At 44.7% G+C, this 12,441-nt stretch overlaps 1 protein-coding gene across 11 annotated transcripts in view; it reads left to right on the forward strand.

Annotated features, from left to right (window-relative positions):
- Window positions 1-12,441, forward strand: part of MTO1 (mitochondrial tRNA translation optimization 1) — a 1,525,874-nt gene that overhangs the window by 880,109 nt on the left and 633,324 nt on the right. The window lies entirely within an intron of this gene.

Consider the following 12,441-nt stretch of genomic DNA (forward strand, 5'->3'; position numbering starts at 1 on the left):
GACTCTTGGACTTGGTCCCCTTGCCTTGCAGGTCCTCAGGTCCAGGAATCCGTCTTCAGTGCTTTGCTGGTGTTTGTGGTTCTTGCAGGATCCCCCTATCACGACTATTGTGTCCTTTTGGGGTAGTAGGTTTACTTTACTCCTACTTTTCAGGGTCTTGGGGTGGGATATCTTGGACACCCTGACTGTTTTCTTATAGTCCCAGCGACCCTCTACAAGCTCCCATAGGTCTGGGGCCCATTCGTGATTCGCATTCCACTTTTGGAGTATATGGTTTGTGTTGCCCCTAGACCTATGTTCACCTATTGCATCCTATTGTAATTCTACACTGTTTGTATTACTTTTCTTACTCTTACTTACCTGTTTTGGGTTGGTGTACATATAACTTGTGTATATTACTTGCCTTCTTACTGAGGGTACTCACTGAGATACTTGTGGCATATTGTCATAAAAATAAAGTACCTTTATTTTTAGTAACTCTGAGTATTGTTTTTTCTTATGATATTGTGCTATATGATATAAATGGTATAGTAGGAGCTTTGCATGTCTCCTAGTTCAGCCTAAGCTTTGACATAGCTACCTTCTATCAGCCTAAGCTGCTAGAAACACCTCTATTCTACTAATAAGGGATAATTGGACCTGGCACAGAGTGTAAGTGCCACAAGGTACCCACTATAAGCCAGGCCAGCCTCCTACATACACTTCCTATCAAAGACAGTAAGGCAAAATCTCATCCCCAAGGAGCTATTATTGTGGTTGCTGCAGAGGCAACAAAAGTAAAGAAACAGGTAAGGGTTCCTGCCCACCGATCGCATACCACCTGTTAGGGGCCAACTACAAGATTTTCAAACCGCATGGCAAGAAATTACAGTAGACCAGTGGGTGTTAGCCGTTAGCCAACATGGCTAATGTCTGGGGCTCGGTATTACACATCCCAACATTCTGCCTCACATTCACAGGTTGTCACTTTAATATCAAACATTACTCAAACAAGAATTTCACGCCCTTCTTCTCACAGGAGCTATAGAACCCGTCCCTCTTCAACACCAGGGCTCAGGAGTATACTTTTTATACTTCCTAACCCCCCAAAAAGACGGATCTCTGTGACCAATCCTAGATCTCGGGTCACTAAACCAGTACATCCTATCAGAGCACTTCCACATGGTCACCTTGCAAGATGTGATTCCACGTCCTCAACAGGGTGACTTTATGGCTACTTTAGACCTGAAAAATTCTTACTTTCACACATCAATACACCTGGCTCATCGCAAGTATCTTAAGATTGTGGTGAGCAGCAACCATTGTCAGTTCAAAGTCCTTCCTTTCAGGGTAACCACTGCACTTCAAGTATTCACGAGTAGTAGCAGCTCATCTGCACAGACAAAAAGTACACGTGTTTCCATATCTGGACAATTGGCTTATCAAAGTCAACACTCACAAACAGTGTCAACAACACACTAAGGCTTCACCGTTTAGGATTCGCCATCAATGTTCCCAAGTCTCACTTACATCCCTTGCAGGTTCAGCCATATCTAGGGGCTATTCTAAACACACAAATAGAATTAGCTAACCCAATTCTTCAAGAGTCCAGAATTTTCAGACACTGTTACCTCAATTTCAGGAAAATGAACAACTCACAGTCAGGACAGTCATGCGCCTCTTAGGGATTATGGCCTCTTTCATTGCTATAGTACCACTTGCCGATTATATATGCGCCTGTTACAAGAGTGTTTAGCCCGATAGTGGTCTCAGTCACAGGGTCACTTAGATGATCTAGTGTTGATGACCACCAAACTCATCACTCTCTGGAATGGTGGAATACCAACAATCTGCTGAGCGAGCGGACTGTTCGTGACCCTGTTCCCCAACTCATTTTCACGACGGATGAATCACTCAATGAATGGGGTGCACTTTTAAAGGATCTCACAATACAGGGTATATAGGACAACAAACACGGGGGTCTCCATTTCAACTACCTGGAGCTTCAAGCTGTTCACTCAGACTTGAAAGCATTCCTACCTCACCTCACTCACAAGGTTGTGTTAATCTGTACTGAAAACATGACAGCCATGTACTACCTAAAAAAGAGGAGGGGGTGGGGGACACAGTCTCCACAATTATCCAGTCCATCACAGACCATTTGAAGATGGGCACTACATCACAGCATTCACCTCTTGGCAGAATATTTCCCAGGCACAAACAACAACTTTGCAGACCTCCTCAGCAGAATGCAGCAACAAGTCCACGAATGGGAACCACAAGTTCTTCTCCCATACTTCCACAAATGGAGGTTCTCGTGGATAGACCTTTTCGCAACAGCAGAAAATGCAAAATGCCCAAACTTTGCCTGCAGGTACCTACACCCACTTTCCATGGGCTACATACTATGGATGAGTTGGTCAGAAGTATTTGCTTATGCTTTTCCTTCTCTCCCTTTCCTTCGATTTCAGGTTCGGAAGCTTAGGCAAACATCTTAGGCAAACATTTTAGTGGCTCCCACTTGGGCTCACAAGCCCTGGTTTACAGCACTACTAGACTTCTTTGTAGTTTCCCTCAAAAAACTTCCCAATAGGCTGAACCTTCTCACTCAGAACCATGGGAAAAATCAAGCACCCAGATCCTAAAACTCTCAACTTAGCGATTTGGATCCTGAGGTCATAGAGTCTGGTACCTTAACTTGCCACCTGAGTGTATGGCCACTCTTAAAGAAGCCCAGAGACCTAGCACTAGAGCTTACTATGCAGCAAAGGGGAAAATATTTGTCTGCTATTGTCATTCAAAAGATAGTGACCCTCTCAAAGATGATGTGCAAGACATTGTCTACTACTTGCTACACATAAAGGGGGACCCTATATTCAAATCTGGCATATACAGGTGGATAGTCAAGTGCATTCAGACATATTATGTTAAACCCAAAATAAGTTTACCTACACTTTCTAGAGCACACTCTACTAGAGAGAAAGGAGCATCCAATGCTTTCCTAGGAATCATTTCAATAAGTGTGTACGGCATCTACATTTTCCATATCACACACCTTCACAAAACAATATTATGTGGATGTTTTAGCATGCCAACAAGCCAGTGTAAGTCAGGCAGTGCTACTTACACTTTTTCAAACAACTACAACTTCCACAGGTTGAAGGGGGACTGCTTTACAGTCTATGCAAAGCATCTGTGTCTACAGCCACACATGCCCGGAACAGAATATATTACTTACCCTGTAAACATCTTTTCGTGGGATGTAGTGCTGTAGATTCACATGCGCCCACCCTCCTTTCCAGACAGCTGTGGCCGTTGCAGTTTTCTCATTATGTTCACATGGAAATCTCATTACACTTATACACTCCATTATCACCCTCTTGCGAAAAAACAGTCTAGCAAATGGAAATGATGCCCACTATCACCCAGAGGACTTCGAAGAAAAACTACTTGTACACATCCGGACCAACACTAGATGGCAGGAGTATGCAAAACATGTGAATCTACAATACTGCATGCTACAAACAGATATTTACAGGGTAAGTAACATATTCCTTTCTTCCTTTCTATTTCCTGGCTTTATTTGTTTTAGGCAGTCCAGCTTGAGTTTGTCCCTTCACTTGCCCAAACCTTATTTACACTATCCTTCTGAGTGCTCCCTTTCTGTAAACAAGACTTTAAATTGTGTTTTTCATCATCAAATAACTTTATTTCGCATCCAGTGCCATAAAAGTCTTCCAGACAGCAATTTGAATAAATAGATAAACATAAAAAAGAAATAGTGTCATAAAAAACTTAAAAAGAATAAGATCTGAACACCATAATCAACAAAGTTTGAGCAACACATAAAAGTGCAACAATGCAGCTCAAATATGCAACTCATAGACATTGAAAAAAGAATTTAAACTAAAATTCAATTGAATACACAGAGATTGTAGTACAAAACAATAAAAGAGATTGTTAACTTCTAAGGCCCTCACTAGCTTCCCCCTAATACACCACATACCCCCCAGAAACTTAGCAACTGCAATGGCAGTAGATAAACTGTTATCCGATTTTAAAATCCTCAGTGCTATGGCGTAATCATGGGTCCCCAACTGCTTACAAGTTGTGGACAACCATTTTGCCCAAGGTAGTACATAAGTTAGGCAATCAAAAAGTAAATTTACAATTGATTCCGTGCCAACTTTACAGCTAGGGCACAGTGTGGTGGACCTTTATAGTGCCAGCTGCTCATCAGGGAATTTAATGGAGGGGAGCCGAACTGGAACTGCATGTAGAGCTTTCTGTTGCTTGGCACAGTAATGCTGGTGAGGTAAGGCTCCAGGAACTTGGTGTATTTGAAATTCAAAACTCACTTCTTATCTGCCATGTGGTGGAAGGAGCTGTTGCAGTCAGTGCTACCCACACCCAGTAGCACATCTTCATCTTTTTTTTGGAAGGCATGGGCCCTGGAAAAGAACAATTCCACGTCTCTCCTAGCCCAGCAGCGGTAAGTAGTTTCTTCACTCTATTTATCCCAAAGATCTTGTGTGAGCGATCTAAGGAACAAAGGGCCAGATGTAGCAAAAATAAAAATTGCGACTCGCATTTTGCGAGTTGATGCGACTCGCAAAATACGAGTCGCAAATTGGAATGTCAGAAAAAAAAGCGATCCGATTTTGCGACTCGCAGCCGGACTCGCAACGCTGTGTGCGAGTCCGCAGTTTGCGAGGTCGCTGTTTGCGAGTGTGCAAAAAACAAACTCGCAATTAGCGAGTGGGTGTCGCAAATTGCGATTACCTTCAAAATTGCTTGCAGGTGCAGCAGAACACTCCAGAAAGCATACCAGAACACTCTGGAAAGGTTGCCAGGGGCCTGGGACGTCTCACCCACATAGTTGAACTTATGGAGACACGGAGATGTCGAGGGCCACCGGGGAAACACCCCAAGACAGTGAGGAGGGCTCAACAGTGAGCAGTGTCTCTGCCACTGACAGTAGGGTGCTGAGGAGTGGTAGGCACAGCACCATGGACGCAGCAGGGACCAGCCAGGCTGGCAGGAGGGGCAGGAGATCATAGACAACAGCCAGGACAGATTAATGTGGCACATGGCGTTAATGTGCCACATGACTGGTTGGCATTTTCCTGCCCATGGACAATTTCAACTTGTATATAGTTTCTTCATGACATTAATAAAACAGTTATTTTTGTTCCACTTAACAAATGGAGTTTTTGGTTAATAGGTGAGTATGGTGGGAGTTGACACGTACCGTCCAAAATATTGCGTTGCAATGTGGTCCCGTCTCAGTCTGCCTTGATTAGCTAGACTCCTATCCCCATGATGGTTGTTCTTGCTCTTCATCATCAGGATCTGGGTCTGCAGGGGTGAGAGGTAGCCCACGTCGGGTGGCTATGTTGTGGAGGATGGCGCATGCAACCACAATTTTGAAAGCGGTAATGGGGGTGTATTGGAGGGCGCCTCCACTGCGGTGGAGGCATCTGAATCTTGCCTTCAGCAGTCCGAAGGTGCGCTCAATCAGGTTCCTGGTCCTCTGATTCAGTTCTGGCTGTTAAAAACGGAGTCATGTTCCAAGGCCTGTGAGCATATGCACTGTCACCTGTTGGGCACAAAAGTACACTGTTAGGAAGTCCAGATAGTCGTGCACAGTGACCTGTGTGTATGTCTGCAAGTGTCTGTGGCTCTACCTAGGAGGTAACCGTCTCCAAATTCCCCACGTTCCAGGCGTTGATGTATCCCACTATGCCTAAAAATGTATGAGTCATGGGTACTGCCAGGAAACTTAGCTACGATGTCCGTGATGACATAATGGGCATCACAAACAACCTGTATGTTGAGTGAGTGGGTACACTTCCTGTTGCGGAAAATGTGTTCCAGATTAGCAGGGGGGCATATTTGAATGTGTGTCCCATCTACACACCCTATGACATGAGGAAAGTGGGCAATGCGGTAAAAGTCCAGCTTGGTGTTGTTAGTTTCTGCCTCATTCCTTGGTAAGTATATGAAGTGAGACATGTGCGTGACTAAGGCATCTAGGAATGCCCTGAGGAACCTTGACACTGCACTTTGGGATACCCCACCTGCCACGGCAATGACCCCCTGATAGCTCCCTGAGGCCAAGAGGTGCAGTGCGCATAGTACTTGCACATGCGTAGGGATGGCGCAGCCACGCAGAGTCTTGTGTTCTAGCTGTGGTTTCAGTAAATCTATTAATTCTAGAATGGCTGCGCTGCTAAGGCGGTATTTGTCATAGATCTCCTCTTCAGTTTGCTGAAAAAGAGTCTGCCTGGTTCTATATATCTTCTCCTGTCTGTGGCCCCTCCTCCTCCTCTGCTGGGCTGCGTAGACTCTCCTCCTCACTGCTATCAGGTATATCTCCGCCATCTTGAGTAAGCCAGATGCCTTCTGGGTCCCCTTTTATACTTTGGTAATGGTTACCACCTGCTCTGAGTTAGTGGTAAATGGGACATGCAAACTGGGCTTTTTGCGACTAGTCGCAATTTGCGAGTTGCAATTGCATATGGGTTGCGACTCGCAAATTGCGGGTCGCAAAATGGGGTCGCACCGGATGCGACTCGCAAACGGGTCCCATCGCTTTTTGCGAGTCGGAAATGGGCTTTTTGCATCCCATTTCCGATTTTGCACTGTCGCAAATTGCGATTCGGCCCGTTTGCGAGTCGCAATCGTTTGCTACATCTGGCCCATACTTCCTTGAACCCATTGGCATAGGAGGACACTTCTGATGTTGCCATAATTCTCCTCCAAAACAGCATTTGTCTTAGCTTGGCTTTATCTCAAAAAAAGATTTACGAGCCATACCCAAATACAAGGGAAGAAGTGGAGTGCTTGCAGGTAGACACACAAGCTTTCTCAGAAACATATATTTGATGTTAACAAGCTCTCTTAGATTCTCAAATCCCCGTAATTCTGCCTGGTAGAGGGCCCCACCTCCAGATTTCAAATCATAAATGTGAAGGGCAGCGGCTATTGGTCTACTAGCGGATAGATGGTGCTTCCTATGCAGAACTCCAACCAATTGTCTAAACTTCAGAATCATCGAGTTCACATGCCATGACATTCTGTCCGACAACTTGATACCTAGATTTTCAAAGGTATTAACTTGTTCAAGTTTAGTCCACCCAGAGAAGGCCTCTTATATATGACTTATGTGGATTGATCGCCATGAACTTTGTTTTTGCTGTGTTAATCTCAAGCCCTCTTAATGCACAGATTGTGATTTTAACTTGCCATAGTTGCTGTGCATTCAGAGATAGAGGTCAAATGTTAGGCTCTGCCTTCTACGGGAGCTTGGTGTTTACTTTTCTTTCTCTGACTTCAAAGTGAGAGGATTTATTTAACAATCATGCTGGCTGTTGAGGGTAATTCTGAAGTGTGGTAGAAACAAATATTACACTACAATCAAAACAAATCATTAAGCTAGTAATGACATTTCCACACATTATCGTTTGTTCGCTTTGTACATCAGTAAAATTGTATGTCTGTGCAAATGTAGTAATCATTTAAATTGAAGATGTGTTCTCTGTAATGGCAGTGTGCTACCACACCATGCATACTCCACTTTACCCCAATCCACCTTACTTTGCACCACTATGCTACTGTGCTGTACTCTGCACCAGTCCACACTACGCCACTCCATGCCGCATCAGGGCACTCTGCTCTGCACTATTCCACTCTACTCCACTTCACTGCACACCTCTCTACTCTGCATCACTCTACACTATGCCAATTCACTCATTCCAACTCTACTATGACTCTTCAATCTACTCTATGCCACTGCATTCTGCACCACTCAATTCCACTCTGCATGATTCCACTCGTCAGTGCTCTCCATGCCACTTTACTCAAAACCAATACACTCTACTCTACTGCACTGTAAGCCACTTGTACTCTACTCTGCAACACTCTATGCCACTGCACTTTACGCCACTGTACTCTGCACCACTGCTCTCTGCACCACTTTACTCTGCACCACTCTTCTCTCTGCCACTATGCTCTACACCAATGCACTCTTTACCACTGCACTCTGAAACTCTACTTTGCAACACCTCACTCTCTGCCGTGGAACTCTGATGCACTCCACTGTGTGCCACTGCACTATACTCTACTGCATTCTACACCTCTCTACTCTTCTCCACTTTACTCTATGCCAATGCACTCTACTTTGCTATGCACCGCTGCATACTTCGCCAGTGCACTTTACACCACACCAGTCTAGACCACTTTACACCACTTCATGCCAGTGCACTCTACTCTACTACACTATGCCACTCCACTCTATCCTTCACCACTCCACGCCACTTCACTTTACTCCGAAACAATCTACTCTACATCATAGCACTCTGACACTGCATTCTATGCCACTCTACTCTGCACCACTCTACTCTGCACCACTCTACGCCACTGCACTTTACTCCACTACTCTAAACCAATGCACTCTACCCAATGTACTCTACACCACTTTACTCAAAACCAAAAAACACTTTACTCCAGCTGCTCTGCACCATTGAACTCTACACCACTATAGTCTGCAACACTCTCACTGCATGCTATGCCACTCTACGCCATTGCACTCTACTCCACTGCACTCCATGCCACTCTATTTTACACTGCACCTGCACTGTATGCCACTTCTCTCTACAGCACTCTACTCTGCAACAGTCCACTGTACACTGCATTCTGCAGCACTCCACTCTCCAAGACTGCACTCTCTGCCACTGAACTCTATTCTACTCTGCACCACTCAACTCTAGGCCAATGCACTGTATGCCATTACACTTTGCATCACATTACTCTAAGCCACTGTACTCTACGCTATGCTAACCTACTCTGCACCACAGCCCTCCACACCACTGCACTCTACAGCACTCTATTCTTCTGCTCTCTGTCCTACGCAACTCCACTTTGCCCTGCACCACTTCACCTAACTCTGAAACAATCTACTCTACTCCACTACATGCCACTGCACTCCAGCCTATGCCACTCCCCTCTACACCATTGCAGTCTAAGCTGCTGCAATCTATGCTATGCTATTCCACTCTACTCAGCACATCTCTACTCTATGTCACCACACTCTCTGCAGATGCACTCTACACCACTTTACTCAAAACCAAACGCACTCTGCGCCACTGTACGCTGATACCAAATTACTTTGCAGCACTGTACTCTAGGCCACTTCACTCTAGGCCACTCTCCTCCACTCTACAACAATCCACTCTGACATGCTAATCAATTAACCTCTACTCCACTCTGTGTGACACTCTACTCCACTCTATGCCACTCCAATCTACAATATTCTACTCTGTGACACTCTACGACACTACTTCACAATGCTGTACACTACTCCCTCCAGGCCAATCCATGCCGCTTTACTCCATTCTATTCTATGATACACTACTCCACTCTGTGACACTCTGCCACTTCACTTTACAACACTGTGCCATTCCACTCTACTACTCTACTACTCTCAACACTCACCATACTACTTCAATTGATCCACACAACTCCACAGCACTCTGTGCTACTCCACAACACTCTACACCACTCAACCACACTCAACGCCTTTCCACTCTGACACTGCTCCCTCCACAACACTACATGAACCTACGCCACTCCACTCTACACTATTCCACTCTACTCACCTCCACTCGACACTACTCCACTGCTCTCTAGGCCACTCCATAAAACTCCACTCTACTCCACAACACTCTAATTTTTCCAGTATTGGATCTTTTATAGATTCATATGCTTGTATTATTCCCTGTCGTTGAAGTGAGAGTCCACGCTACCATAATAAAGCAGTAAGTCTCATGGCTATAATGACAATGAATAGTCACTTTAATAGCTTACCCTCGTCCCTTTTAAAAAACTACTAAACTTGAACTATAACCAATCAGGCAACAGCACCCTGTAGAACACTCTCAAGAGAATCTCCCAGTTTTTCTACCGCACATCATGTGAGAGCAAGTCTTCCTTAGCTCTGCTCAGTTCCTCAGCTCTTATTCAGTTTTGGTGTAATCAGATTTCTGATGCTGTGTCACAATGTCAGAAATGTCTAAGAAGGGACTCTTTAGACCTTGTGGAACTTTTGGTAAGAAGAGACTACTCCACATAGAGACTGCATGTATTACCTACATCCACAGCACAAGGTAAGACTGCAAAATTTTCAGAACATTTTCTTCTAAAACACTCAAGGATAGAGAGGCGAGGTGGTGATTGTGGCTACAAAAAATGAAAACTAAGACTGTTGTTGTCTCTGAGGAGGATGACAGTGAGAGTTCCACCACCTCACAGGAAAAATCTAAAAAGAAGGAAGGGTGGCAGGGATCCCAGAAGGTCATAAAAAAGCCTTTTAAAAGACGCATCATGAATCTTCCAAAGGTTCACACAAAAAGAATACTGTTTCTTCTGAGGTAAAATCCGACCCTTCAACTCCATCTTCAGCATTGGCTTTAAAGCCTGAAAAATTCTCCTCAGGATATCCCTTACTAAATATCAAAGTAGCCATGAAGCCTTCGTCGATGACAGCAGCACCATTGAAACCATAGTTGATGCCGACAAAAATGAAATCACTGATGATGATAGATATATGTATTCCGTTGATGACGACCATCTCATTGACGAGAACTGCTCCATCAACAACGAACATCCCGTTGACAACATGGACGACGACAACCTTGTAGATCATAGTGAGGCAATCTGACTGTTTCTATATGACTTCAAAGAGCAGTTGTTACACCTACATCCTTAGGGTGGTCATCCCCCAATTTCTTTCCTGCCTCCCTCCACTTTTCTGACACTGTTTTGCTGGTTTTAGGACTTTGCACACTTTACCCCTGCTAACCAGTGTTAAAGTGCATATGCTCTCTCCCTTAAACATGGTAACATTGGTTCATTCCCAGTTGGTATATTTGATTTACTTATATGCCCCTAGTAAAGTGCACTACTTGTGCCCAGGGCCTGTAAATTAAATGCTATTAGTGAGCCTGCTGCACTGATTGTGCCACCCACATAAGTACCCCCTTAACAATGTCTCAGGCCTGCCATTGCAGGCCGGTGTATGCAGTTTAACTCCCACTTTGACTTGGCATTTAGAAGTACTTGCCAACCCTTAAACTCCCCTTTTTCTATATATGGGTCACCCCTAAGGTAGGCCTAAGTTACCCATATGGCAGAGTGCTATGTAGGTAAAAGGCAGGACATGTACAAATGTGTTTTATATGTCCTGGTAGTGGAAAACTCCTAAATTCGTTTTCCACTCCTGTGAGACCTCCTCTTTTCATAGACTAGCATTAGGACTGCCTTCATATACTTTTTAAGTGGTAGATTCTGATCTGAAGGGGGTAACCAGGTCATGTTTAGTATGGCCAGAATGGTAAAAGAAAAAACCTGCTTATTGGTGAGGTTGGATTTTATATCACTATTTTAGAAATGCCAGTTTTAGAAAGTGAGCATTTCTCTGCACTTAAAAAACATCTGTGCCTTACAGCCTGTCTCCGATCAACGTCTGGGCTGGGCTAGTTGACAGCCCAATTGTGCATTTCACCCAGACAACCACAAACACAGGACACTGAGTCACACCTGCGCTCATCTGCATATTGAATGGGTCTTCCTCGGGTGGACGGGTGAAGGCCTGACACATTTTAAAGGCCATTGGCCTGCCCTCACACAGTGGACTGCCAAACCCCTTACTGGTCCCTGGCAGACAGGACTGAACTGAAAGGGGAACTTGTGCACTTCAAAACCACTCTTTAAAGTCTCCCCACTTCAGAGGCATTCTTGGGAATATAAAATCTCTGACCCCACCCACTTCTGGATCTACACCTCCAACCTGTCAAGAGGAACTGCCTGACTGCCCAACGGACTGCTTTGCTGAGAAGGACTGCTGTCCTGCTGTTGCCTTGCTGCCCTGCTTGCCTCTGATTGTGCTGAGAAGGACTCTGCCTTCCCCAAAAGTGCTCTCCAAGGGCTCAGATTGAGCTTGTCTCCTGTTTTCTGAAACCCCCCCCCCCCCCTCCTGGCACCTCGTTCTCTGGGAGCACAAATTTCTCAGTGTTGCCATTAATGTCAAAAGAATTATAACAGACAAGTGAGTCCTTAATCTTATCAATGGTCATACTCTGGAGTTCATAGCAATTCCACCTACTACTCCATCACAAAGAGCACCTCCATCCCATCTCCACCTATTCAGGAAAAAGGCACTAGCCATGTTGATCAAAGGTGCCATAGAAAAACTTCCACACTCTTGTTTTTTCACAGTAAAGAAAAAATTGGGAGAACGGCATTCCATTCTGGATCTCAGAAAGCTCAACAGATACCTGCAGAAAAAATCCTTTCGTATGGTCACACTCCAAGAAATACTACTGCTCCTCAATCACGGAGATTATATGGCCAGCCTGGATTTGAAGGATGCTTACTTTCATGTCCCTATCCATCCCAACATTG

Source organism: Pleurodeles waltl, chromosome 7 (genome assembly GCF_031143425.1).
Source record: "Pleurodeles waltl isolate 20211129_DDA chromosome 7, aPleWal1.hap1.20221129, whole genome shotgun sequence".
NCBI classification, from domain to species: Eukaryota; Metazoa; Chordata; class Amphibia; order Caudata; family Salamandridae; genus Pleurodeles; species Pleurodeles waltl.